Here is a 13,475-nt window from a genome sequence, read left to right as displayed (position 1 = left end):
CAGAATGGAATTTGCCATAATGGAAAATTTAGAAAACTGAGAATAGACAACATTGAAAATTAACATAGGAGAGGAAGAGAAGATCAAGTGCAGGGTAAATAGAGGAATAAAAATTATATAAAAGTATTTGAATTTAAATTGTGATCACCGCCACATGTGTATAAAACTGCCTGAAAATTGAGAAATAGATTCTTACTCAGTGAACTAAATATCCCAAAATACAAACTAACAATGGAAAATCCTGAATATTTAAACCGCACAATCTATACATCATGAGTTTAATCATAAGAAAGCTAATGTCTACTACTATGTCTTTTATCCCTGAAGCCATGCAGAGACATTTTATGGGGTATTAACATGATAATGTAACACTTTGGGGCAAAAATGCAGCCCAGGAGGCCTGCCCCAGAGGCCAAGATGGAGAAGACCTCCACAGCCACCATCACTTTCCCCTTGGCACTGTGGTAGACAGGCAGGAAGGTGAGCCACACACTGCAGAACACCAGCATGCTGAAGGTCAGGAACCTGGCCTCATTGAAGGTGTCAGGCAGGTTCCTGGCCAGAAAAGCTGCCATGAAGCTGGCCAGGGCCAGGGAGCCCAGGTATCCCAGGACACAGTAGAAGGCAGTGAGGGAGCCCTTGTTGCACAGGATGATGATGTGGCCATGTTCAGAGTGTGCATCTGTGTCCACAAAGGGAGGAGAGCTTCCCAGACAGAGGCCACACAGACTCAACTGGATGAGGGTGCAGATGGGGATGATGAGATTAGGAGCCCCAGACACCAGCAGCCGCCTCATCCTTCTCCCTGGACAAGTGGCCTTGAAGGCCAGGACCACAGTCAGCGTTTTGGCCAACACTGTGGAAACAGCCACCATGAACACAACTCCAAATGTGATCTGCTGCAGGATACAGGTGACTGTGTTGGGTCGGCCAATAAAGAGCAAGGCACAGAGGAAACAGAAGATGAGGGAGATGAGCAGGATGTAGCTGAGAGCCCGGTTATTGGCCTTGACAATGGCAGTGTCTTGGTGTTTCACAAACATCCCCAGAACAGCAGCAGTGAGCATAGAGAAGCAAAGAGCCATGCAGGCCAGAGCCATGCCCAAGGGATCTCCAAAAGCCAGGAAACTTGCAGCTCTCAGGAGGCACTGATCTCTCTGTGTGTTGGCATACTGATGATCTGCACACATCACACACTGCTCCATATCTGGAGAGAAGTGTAATCTGCCATTAATCAATATTGTGGGCTTCATTTTCTTCAAAGAAATTTGGAAAGTATTCATTAGATATAGTCCTGATATGTCAGTATTTCCTATTATAAAAGCATTTCAGTTTCTTTTCTAAACCATAAACACCCCCCTTAGATATTCTTCTTTTTTCAGAGTTTTTGTTCAACTTGCTTTTTCCTTCATTGACTATTCCTTGTATTTATAATGTGCCTTTGGGATATCCTAATTTCCTAACTGCTATTTTCTACACATTTTCTCACATACTTTAACATGTGGAGCTCTGTGTTGTTCTGCAATCTAATTGAAAATTTTAAACAATACAGATTATGTATATGTAACATGTTAATTTTATCCCTGTGGCACATACTTGAATTCTTCTCATTATATTTTCATTTGCAATTCATTTATGAAGCTGTAGGAACAGAAAAAGTACTCTTAGATACTCTAAGACGTTTCCACTTCTAAAACTGTATCCAAATTTCCGTGCACTTGCTATGTGGTAAGTGCAGAGAGAAATATACATGTTATATTACAATGATTTGTGAAAACCAAGAAATCAGCTACAGACCTATGGCCACCTAATCTTCCGTAAGGAAGACAAAACAATAGGATGGAAAAAAAGACACACTCTTCAACAAATGGTGCTTGGCAGAATTGGATAAGCACCTGTAGAAAGCTAAACGTGGATCCTTATATGTCAACCTGCACCAGAATCAATTCCAAATAAATCCAAGACTTGGAGGGAAAGTAGAAACCTGAAAACTTTATAAGAAGGAATAGGAGACACATTAGGGCTCCATAGCACAGGTTGAAACTTTTTTAACGAAGGCTAGAAACACAGGATATAAAAGGAAGTTTGGACAAATGGGACTGCATTAAACTGCTGATCTTGTGAAAGGCTGAGGACATGGCTAGAAAGATAAATAGAAAGCCCACCTGATGGGGGAACAGCTTCACTAGCCATACATCAGAGAAGGGCCTCATATCTAAAATATAGCCAGAGCTCAAAAAATTAAATCTCTCAAAAACACACCCTCAATGAAGAAACCATCTCTTTTAAAGGTGGACTATAGACTTACAGACGTCTCTGAAGAGGAAATAAGAATGGCTTACAGACACATAAAGAAATGCTGTATATCTCTGGCCATAAAAAATGCAAGTCTTACCCATTAGAAATAAGAAGCATTTCTGAATGTAACTTTGCCTGAAATAGACTAGAAAATATTACTAAAATAGATAATTCAAGCCCTTGGTGTATCACATTTCAAATAGCAATAGAACCACTTGTCAATATTGAATTACTAACAGAGGGAAAGAAAACAAGCTGTGCAATCATAATGTACAAATTTTTCATTGACTTGGTTGGACTGAGGAAAACTAGGAAGAAATGCATCATTTTTTCATAAGTCATGGCTTTACCTGTCTCATTAGCAATCTCATTGTGTGGGCAAGAGGTACAATCAAAGCAACAGGCAGCCTTTCCCTCCTGAGGAGATTTCCTGAATCCAAGACCACAACTCTCACTGCAAACAGAGTGAGGAGTCTGGGGAAAATTAGGGTTTGTCAGTAATTGTGCAGGTTTACAGAGCTAACAATCCAGAGATGCAATGTTAGAAAGAATTGGATTAGTAATCTTAATGTTTTTATGTAGCTATGTGCAGTCTGTGTAGCTATGTGAATTCTGTTACAAACTACCTATCTCACAATTACCATAGGCTTATGTATTACAACCTTGATTTCTAGCCTATTAAAATATTGACTAGTATGGTAATTTTAAAAGGTGGAAAATAATGGTGAGGAAGTCAGTCCTAGTGCAAAGCCCTATAGAATTTCTTATATTGCTGTTACTATCTGTTATCACTACACATCTGTGAAGTGGAGAATAGCACGTAGGAAGTCCTCCTTTTCATAGCATTTTGAGAAGCCCAGGCCCATCGTATTTTCCTCTTAGTTTAACCGTGGCCATGAAGTGAGCATCTTCTCAGAGCTGCCTTCTATTTTTTCCTGTCCCCAAAGGTGCCTAAGTCAGAGGTCAACTAAGCATGGAATGAACCTTCCATAGAAGGGAACAAAGTAAACCTTTCAAGCACGTAAAGGGATCCTCGGGTACTTGATCACAGTGTAGGAAACCTCCTAGAAAGATATAGTGAATATTTTATGGCCATACTCTAAATCAGTATTTAGAAACACATTTAATCTTTCATTGCTAATCCTGGGGTTGAACTTCAAGGTCTGGGCAGCTTTTTTGTTGTTGTTTTTCTCAAGGTTAGCATCTACTACTTGACCCACAGCTCTATTTTCAGCTATTTTTTGATGGTTCATTGGAGAATAGAATCCCATAAAAGTGTCTCTTTTGGGTGACAATGGTATTCAGTTCTTATCTCTCTGAGTATCTAGAGATAGAGGAGAAAGTTGCTGGGACTCAGCCAGCTATAAGTTTAAAGGAACATGTTTGTAAAGATAAATAGATAGATAGATAGATAGATAGATAGATAGATAGATAGATAGATATAGATATATGTCTTTAAAATCATTATGATTAGATCAACGCACCTCTGTAGTTCCTATGGCCCACTCTATCATATCTTCAGATATGATAGACCTTCAGGAAAATTCCAGATGTTCAGAATGTCGTACTCTGGCTCTAATTTCTTTTTCTCATCCAAAATCACTTGATCTCCGGCAGGATTGTAAAACTGGATATTCTTCAAAAAAGGATGCAGCTAAAATGGATGGAAAATATCATGGTGAAGAACATTCCAGAATGAAAGCTTAAAACCTGAACTAAGGAAAGCTCCTGCACACCTGTAATCCTAGTAACTCATGAGGCTGAGATCTGAGGTCTGCAATTAAAAGCCAGTCCAGGCACTAAAGATCAGGAGACTCTTACCTCCAATGAACCACAAGAGAACCAGAAGTGGCACTTTGTCCCAAGGTGTACGACAGTAGCTTTAAGCTGAAGAGCTCAGGGTCAGTGCCCAGGCTGAGTTCAAGTCTCACCACTGACGGGCCACCAAAACTGAAGAAAGAAAGAAGGAGAGAAGGAGAGAAGGAAAGAAAGAAAGAAAGAAAGAAAGAAAAAAAGAAAGAAAGAAAGAAAGAAAGGAAGGAAGGAAGAAAGGAAGGAAGGAAGGAAGGAAGAAAGAAAAAGGAAGAAAGGAAGAAAGGAAGGAAGGTAGGTTCCTGTTTACCCTTAACTTCTGATTTAGAATTCAAGGATAGTTCAGATATCTAATAAAGAATTCCAGAAGGAAATCTATGGGGAAATGAAAATGTTTTGAATCCTGGTTACTCAGAAATGGACTATAAGGCATGGGAAGGGATAACAATGTTTAAGAAGTAATGTATGTACTTCCTAATGAATGTAACTGTAACCCCTCTGTACATGACTCCAACGAGAAAATGAAAGAAATAAAGAAAGGAATTATAAGGCGTTCTTTGAAGAGAAACTAATGCCCAGTGAATACCAGTGAATGAATCCATTCTGAGTTGTCTAGCTACAGTTTGTAACAACCACTATTTTCACGAATATCTATAGATTGAACCTGGTAAACTCTTAATACCAAAGTTGAATGCAACTAGATGACATGAAAAGATTAAGGAGAAGACATGTATAATTCTGTTCATCAAGACATCCTTTGCTAGTGCTGAAGATATGTAGGGAAAAGCTAAATTTACAGATTTGAAAACATTAGATATAAGTATGTGCAGAATATGTGCAAGTAAACAAATTCAAAATCTGTGTGGGGGTGATTCACACCTGTAATCCTAGGTATTCAGGAGGCTGAAATCTGAGACTTGAAGTTCAAATCCAGCCCAGGTTCATATGTGATACTCTTGTCTGTAGTAAAGTACTGAGAAATAGCCAGAAGTAGTGCTGTGACTCAAGGGGTACAGTGCTATCCGTGAGCACAGAGTCCCAGAAACAGCACCCAGGCTCTGTTTCACACCCCAGGACTGGCCAAAAACGCAAAAAAGGAGGAATTTATGCAAAGGAGTAGACATTATATCCTTTTTACAAACCTTCTATTTCATGTGAGAAGATATAACCACAGATTTGTAGTATCACACACATTTAAACAAAATAGTTTTCTGGAAACTGGAAAAACATCTCAAATATTTATTTTCACAGAGTGATGAGACACAATCTAGGAAGTATCTTTGCATATAGTGTGTACCTTGTAACATAGACAAATTACCTGTTCAGTGAAAGACACTGTCCCTTCTCTCTTTCCAGTTGTTTGAACTTCTGTTTGATGAAGCAGCATCTCATGGAGAGCCTGGGCCACTGCATACACAGTGTTGTAGATGGTGTAACTGTCTGCAGACATGGTCATGTCAAACATATGCCCTGGCAACAAATCCAAGGAGGCGTCAGGAGGACAACTGTCCCATGTCACACAGTCAGACTCAGAAGCTGAGCAATTAAAAGAGAGAAACCACAGCTTGGCAAGGAAAAAGTCTTCAGGGTATTTAGAAGGGTTAGCTGCCTTGGCAAAATCTGTGAATCCAGAAACATCTGCATGATGGTGTGAAAAAATGAGAGGCACATGCAATGAGCCTAGCATGAAATAGCTTCTTTTCATGGTTAAATCCCACTGTGAGTTCATGATACAAACTTTGCCTTTTATTACATGTTGCTCAATACATATTAGCAGAGCTAGTAGGGACTCATTATCACCATATATGATTAGGACATTTGCTGAAGACTTATTTATCTGATTATATACTGCCATTAAATTGAATATATGTGACAAGTTTTGGGTTAAGATCAGTAGTTCATAGGCCACACAAACTCTGTTCTTGATCATCTCTTCTTTCAGTTCAGAAATAATCCACGAACCATTCTCATCTTGTGAGGTCAGCAGCCCCACCCAGGTCCAGCTAAAGTGGAGCAATAAGGAGACCATGGCGGCAGCGATTGATGTGTCCTTCTTGGCCATCTGATAGAGAGCAGGAAACTTGTTATGGTCACTCAGGGCATGATCAAAAGGCCCAAAGGTTAGCTAAAGTGGAAGAGAATTGTATGCTTTATAAATGAAAAGATTGCCATCCATCACAGTCTCAGTCTTGAAGTATTAAGAACCAGTTGAAGTAGATGGGAGGTAATTTTTATTCCATTTTTTGATTCATTTTTAAGAGTTGTATAATATATCAACTTATCCCTAAAGTGCCTTTTGATTTTTCTCAGTTGCATCAACTCCTCCCATCTACATCAATCTCACCCACTCCCTAGTTTCCCAATTCCATTTTTCACATATGTACATACAATATTGTGTTGTTTTTCCCATGCATCCATCCCTTGTTCCTCTTCAAACTTTCCTTAACATCTACCTTTGGCGTGTATTCAGCTTTGTGGTGTGCATTATGAAGATTGTCTATAGATCAGTAAGGTTTCACTATGAAGTTTGACCTCTATGTTTACCATACTTCAGTCAGATTGATCATGTCTATATGTACATACTTACATGCATGTTTCCTTTTCAATTCAAACTATTTTTCCTGTTTTAGATTTCACTTTCATAGTGATAGAATACTTGCCTCTATCTTTTTCTCAGCCTAAATAACTTTATACAGCATATCTTGCATTCTTGTGTGTATTGTGTGTATATATATATGTGCATGCCTGTAGAAGTGCACAAACTCAGAGCCTCCTGCACATACTTGGCTTTTTCCATCAAGAGCGCTGCTCTGCACATTCAGCCAGACATCCTCTTCTTGAGTTTTGCTATTTAATTGGAGATAAGACTCTTGAGTAACTAAGATTACTCCTGTCAGCCACCAGTACCATACTCAATATATCTTGACATTTGAAAGTCATTTTCCATTTCCTTGTTTCTGTTGAAGAAAATTTTTGAATAATCCATTTGCCTGACAAATGTTTCCATCTTGCTTTCCAGACAGAAGTAATATACAGATCCCAATATATTTGAGTCCTTACTTGTTAATATCACAAAATTTGATAGGTTCATAAATTCATTCTCTTCCTATCAATATAATTCCCAAATTGGATTTTTTATATCCATCCACCCCTCCAACATTCACCTGTGGAAACCTGTAGAGTTCCATCACTGTTCCAATCTCAGCAGACATCATTCCTAATGGTCCTGTAATTGCTGCGATAGACTTACTCTCTCTCATACAGGAGTAGTTTGGAAATGTATATTTCCCAAAGAGCCAAATGAAGTGATTCTTAAATACGCCCCAATATGCATGGTGAACATTGTAGACATCAAATCCCAGAGAGAGGTTATATAAAAGATCAGGATTTTTGTTGATCTCCTCAATAGCAAAAGCCAAGGCCAAAACCGACTGGTAGTTCTTGAAGATAACCCTGCATAGTGAGTGAACATAGACACTGAGAAAGAGTATATCAAAGCTCATGACATGGATGAATATTTATTTTTTTGCCAGTAAATTTGCTAGAACATTCCCCTCATTGGGATGGAATGAAAGTGTAGTGTCTTATGCTGGTATATAGGGTCAGGTACAGACTTGAAGGAAATTATGTCTTGCATGAGATTCAAAACTTATTTAAGCTGAGAGAAAGCTTGCTTTTCCTTACTGCCCAATTCACCAAACAAAAGGTTGTTGTCCATTAATTATAGATTAGAATTTCAGAAGACATCAGACATGCTGTTACCTTTATCTGAGGAAAACCAGCTCAACCTGTGGAAAAATTAGTCCTTCACTTAAATCAGCAGGTATGTGTTATGTGTCATCTAACTAATGAATGTTCGACTTAAGAGCAACTTCAGAAGCAAAAGTTCATGTAAGGAAGATTCTATAGCAAGATCTCCTCGCAGACCCAGCATATTCAACAACTCTTCCAGCAATATCAACTAGAAGAAGAGCTCAAACACAAGCTGCTGAATTTCTCTCATATTCCTGTAACAAAATCAAAGAGGTACATCCAAGTCAAAGAACTTCACCCTGGAGAGAGAGGCTCCAACTTGGATGAGGAAGAAATATTGTAAGCAAGCTATACATGGGAATTTCAGTGCCAAGGTCAACACACGGTAAAAAGATGCTGAAGAGAATGAATACTAAGGACTAAAAGTGATCAAAGTACCTTTCTTTTTTTCTTCTATCTTTCTTTCTTTCTTTCATTCATTCATAATCCAGGATATGATAAGGATACCTGCTCAGCCATGTTCATCTTTGCACTATTCACAATAGCCTAGTGATGGAAGCACCCCAGATGCCCCAATACAGATAAGTGGATTCAACAAATGTGGTACATATATACAGTGGAATTCTACATAGCCAACAAGATAACATAATAGCAGTCTCTGGCAAGTGGATGAAACTAGAGTAAATCATGTTGAGCAAGATAAGTCCAGACAAAAGGAACAAAAGGCGCATGGTCTCTTTGACATGTGGATATTAGATCCAAACAGTACAAGAGTGATGACTCTATATTCATGTATCCAAGCTTATGGACATTGTCAATAAGCACAACTATACAGACATAAATATCTATGATGGGATATATACTCTATAGATATAATGTTATATAGATTGATAAGTAAATATGACATACAAACTCTCAGCTTAACTTCAATTATGTTCTAAAATCTATATACCAGTGATCACATATAGAGTTTTCCTTCTTGAATACTTATTTGTTAAACATGGCATTTGGAATATGATGTAAAAATCAGTGCTAATAAAATCTTTCCAAGAAAAAAGTAACAATGTAGGCATGATGGAATTACATATGTTCATCATATAGAAAAACAGAAACAAGACACAGCAAAACCAGTACATGTAAGGAAATAATTAAAATTAGAGGAAAATTAAAAGAATTAGAGACTAAATAAAAAACCACGCAGAGAATATGCAAAATTAAAAGGTGGTTCTTTGAAAAAAATTGGTAGGCCTTTAGCAACATAACTAAGAAAAAAAGGGAAGCCACCCAAACAAATAAAAATCCATATGAAATAGGAAACATCACCACAGACTCAAGCAAAACTCGAGAATATTAAATGGGAATACTGCATAAGCATCTGTGACAACAATTATGATATACTAGTCTGACAGAGATGGGTATATTACTAGAGAAAATAACAATACCCAAACTGAGTCAGGAAGGCATAAATCAGTTAAACAGACACATCACACGCCATGATATCAAATTGCCAATAACAAACGTCCCTTTTACAGCCAAACTCTTCTTATTTTACTTGTATTATATTGTTAGGGTGAGGTTAAGAGAGGTTTCAGTTACATTTCTCAGGTAGTGGGTACAACACTTGTCCAACACTGATATCCTTTCTGATGTTTTTCTCCCATTTTTCCCTCCCCCACATACCTCTCAGTCATCTTCCTTTTCACCTTCCTCCCCGATTTCAAATAAACAAATAAATGTATGTACAATATATCAGGTACCAAAGTCAGGTACAGTGACAACATGACAATATGAGATAAACCATAAGGAGAGTAACAAAATGAAAGAGAGAGAGAGAAAGAGGGGGGGAAATAACCTCACATAGTAGATTGAGAACAGCAAACACACAAACTAAACTTTTGATTCCAGATCCCAGAGTTCATTTTGCTTCTCCTCATCCTTTATGGCCACATGTACATAGCTCTTTACTATTGTGATCCTCTGCTAGGAGAATCCTGGATATGTGTTACTTACTGCACATGAGGGAAACCAAGAAACCTATCTTCCTTTGGGTCTGGCTTACTTAACTTAGTATGATTTTTTCCAAGTCTTTCCATTTTCTTACAAATGGGGCAATGTCATTCTTTCTGATGGCAGCATAGATTTCCATTGTATATAAGTACCACATTTTCTTGATCCAATCATCTTCTGAGGGTCATCTGGGTTGGTTCTATATCTTAGCTATGGTGAATAAGTCCAGCCAAATTCTTGGAGACTTTTAAGGGAGAATTATCACCAAATAGTTCTCAAACTCTTTAATAAAATACAAAGGGAGGAAATACCACCAAATTCATTCTATTAGCCAAAAATACATTTCTTTCAACTGCTGAAGGACATATTGAGAAAAAGAGAACATTAGAACTATTTCCTTTATGAGCACTGATGCATCTCTTCTCATCAAAATGCTGAGAAGTGGAACATAACAACTGGTGGAGAAAACCTTACATAAGGATCAAATGGTATTCATTCCAGGGATGCAAACACAGTTTTCATCTGTAAGTTAATTAATATATTACAACCCATCAACAGAAGCAAGGACAAAATGACATAATTATATACAAACCTACATGAAAAACCTACAATCAGCATGATGTTTAATAGTGACAGTCTAAAGTCATCTCCCCCCAAAATCAGCAACATGATCAGGATGTCCACTCTCTCCACTCCTCTTCAGCATATTACTGGAATTCCTAGCAAGAGCAGTGGCAAGGAGAAAGTCATTTAGATAATTAAAGTAGGGAAGGAACATTTAACACTCTTTCTTTCTGACTTAACATAGAGCTCTCCTATGACACTGCAATTCCACTCCTTAGTATTTATCCAAATGCCCAGAAACAAGGACATACTAAATCCACTAGTACAGTGATGTTCATTGCAGCACTATTTACCATAGCAAAGATATGGAATCAACCCAGATGCCCTTGAGTAGATGATTGGGTCAAGAAGATGTACTTATACACCATGGAATTCTATGCTGCCATCAGAAACAATGGCATTACCCCATTAGTAAGGAAATGGAAAGACTTGGAAAAAATCCTATTAAGTGAAGTAAGCCAGACCCAAAGGAACATAGGTTTCATGGTTTCCCTCATTTGCAGTAATTAGTACACATCTAGGACTCTCTTAGCAGAGGATCACCATAGATCAAAAGCTATGTACATATGGTCATACAGGATGAGGCTAAAGAAAATGAACTCAAGGACATGGAAACAAGATGTTTATTTTATTTTTTTTGATACTTTTTATTGTAATTAATAAAAGGGTTACATGATATTTGCCAGATAGAAGGTGCATTAATTCACATACATTGATTGTTGTTCTTAATATACTGTGGGAAGTTATTTCTTATCTCTTTTTCCCCATATGGTTAATTTCATGTGGTTATTGCACCTGACTTTATTTCTTGGTATATTGCATATGTTTGTTTGTTTATTTGAAATAGGGAAGTGAAGGGGGAAACAAGATGATTGGGAGGGGTTGGGGGGAAATTGGAACAAGAACATGAGAAGGGGTATGAATGTTTGAGAAGTAATGTACCGACTACCTGATGAATGTAACTGAAGCACTCCTATAATTATCCCTATAATAAAACAAAAAACTCTCTCTTCTCTCTCTCTTTTTTATAGATAATGTGATCCTGTCTGTAAATATCCCCAACATCTCCTCCTGAAAACTACTAGAACTGATCCAGAGCTGTGGGGAAAGAGTCAGGTAAGAAATCAATCCATAAAAGTTATTAACAAGGGCAGGAATTTGGCCTAGTAGTAGAGTGCTTGCCTAGCCTGCACGAAGACCCGGGTTTGATTCCTTGGTACCACATACATAGAAAAAAACCAGAAGTGCTGAGCTCTAGCCTTGAGAAAGTCCAAGGACAGTTTCAGACCCTTAGCACAAGACCAGGACTGACAAACAAAAAGAATACTTTTCTTTTTGAAAAATATCACTCCTTCCCTTGCTTTCTCTATTTTTTCACACATCCCTACCCACAAGTATACAGTTCATTTTAAATATATTGTTCAGTGATTACTGCTGCTACATTTATTCATCCTTTGTCCCACAATTTTTCTGCACCCTTTACCTCCTAAAGACACATGAATGAACAGTAAGGAAAGGAAAAAAGAAACACCATCAAAGAAAAAAAATCTCTTCTTTCCCTTTCAGTGAGTTCATGTTCCTAAATATTATTTTACATAAGATGCACACTGATTTTTTCCTACCTTAGCTAGTTTCAAACCTTGCTCCTCAGATTTAAATCTAATGAATAGTAAGAATATAGAATGATCCACAAGCATTCATTAAGAAACATTATCAATGTCCTGAAAGTATTGCTGCTCGTAAAAAAAAATTCTGACACTTGGTCTAGGGGTGAAGAGAATGTGGCTGCAGCCTTTTAGATCAGAACAAGAGGCAGTGACTCAGGTTGATTTTTAAGAATGTCACTTCATTTTCAGCAGTGACAGCTGCAATGCAGGAGATACAGGGATGCTGGAGTAAGGTGAAGAATTTACCAACCTGGTGAGAAGAAGCTGCAGGGAAGGAAATGGGTGTCCTGTCCTTGTAGCATGCAGAAAATCACTGCACAGTAGATGTAAGACAAAATAATGAAACTGAGCTGTTCCTGGTGCAATAAGAATGGAGGTCAGTATAGAGGAGACAGAGAACATTGATGTGTGCACTCAGATTTCCCTCAGCCCTTGACCATGCTCAGAACAAAACAGGAAAAGGGAAGAAAATGATGAGTTACTTACAGCTTGTGCTCTTCTTGACTGGAAGCATCGCTGTTACCACGTTCTGTTCCCAAAGTGTAGAGAGGGAAAAACCCAGCAACCATCACATCTCCATCCATGTGTGCTTTGTTCTTCAGGGTAGAAAAGCAGCTGGTGCCAGCCAAGGACCTGATTAGGTGGGGAAGCTGGAGGAGAAGGAGTATTAAAATCACAGGGCACATCTCTGAAGCATCTGCTAAGCTGCAAGTCTGACTGGGAGTGAGGCCCAGAGTTTCAGGTATGTATATTCAGATATCTCCTTCCATGTGTATAAGTGTCTTTTTATTGATAGAGATTGGTACTATAGCCTAACTTTTATCAAAGCCAGTTATTGGTCTCCCGAAGTTATGTGCAAAACTATTTCCTGGGGTTCTACATCTGTGGCCTTCATCCAGGAGAAAACATGAGCTAGAAAACATGTTTGTGGATTGGAACCTCAGGTGTTATGAGTTCATCCAAGACCACAGAGAGTGAGGCCCCAGAGACAGAGTTAGCTTGGATGATTTTGTTGTTCATCATCTTTGTCAGGAAACTTGGCCTGAAAGCCATTTGGGATGATGCAATTGGATTGCCTCAGCCTGAGCAGGAAAGTGCAGGGTGTTCTCATCTCCAATTAACCACTAAAACTTTGAAAGTGGAGCTGTGGCTCAGTGGCAGAGCACAAGACTTGAGCACAGAAGATCAAGGACAGGTGAATCCTATTGGCCCACCTTCAAGAATGATTCAAATATTATACAAGAGACTAAAGCCAAGTAGTCTCCTAATACCCTCATCAAATATGTCACAGAAATGAGGATTCTTTAATACCAG

The 13,475-nt window shown here is 38.4% G+C and overlaps 1 pseudogene; it reads right to left on the bottom strand.

Annotated features, from left to right (window-relative positions):
• Window positions 1-293: 293 nt before the first annotated feature.
• On the bottom strand, window positions 294-12,745 carry LOC150039255 (vomeronasal type-2 receptor 116-like; annotated as a pseudogene).
• Between the last annotated feature and the right edge of the window lie 730 nt (window positions 12,746-13,475).

Source organism: Megascapheus bottae, unplaced genomic scaffold, assembly GCF_031878675.1.
Source record: "Megascapheus bottae isolate mThoBot1 unplaced genomic scaffold, mThoBot2.hap1 HAP1_SCAFFOLD_40, whole genome shotgun sequence".
Lineage (NCBI taxonomy): Eukaryota > Metazoa > Chordata > Mammalia > Rodentia > Geomyidae > Megascapheus > Megascapheus bottae.
The sequence above is the reverse complement of the archived record's forward strand: the minus strand, read 5'-3'. Positions and strand labels throughout refer to the sequence as shown.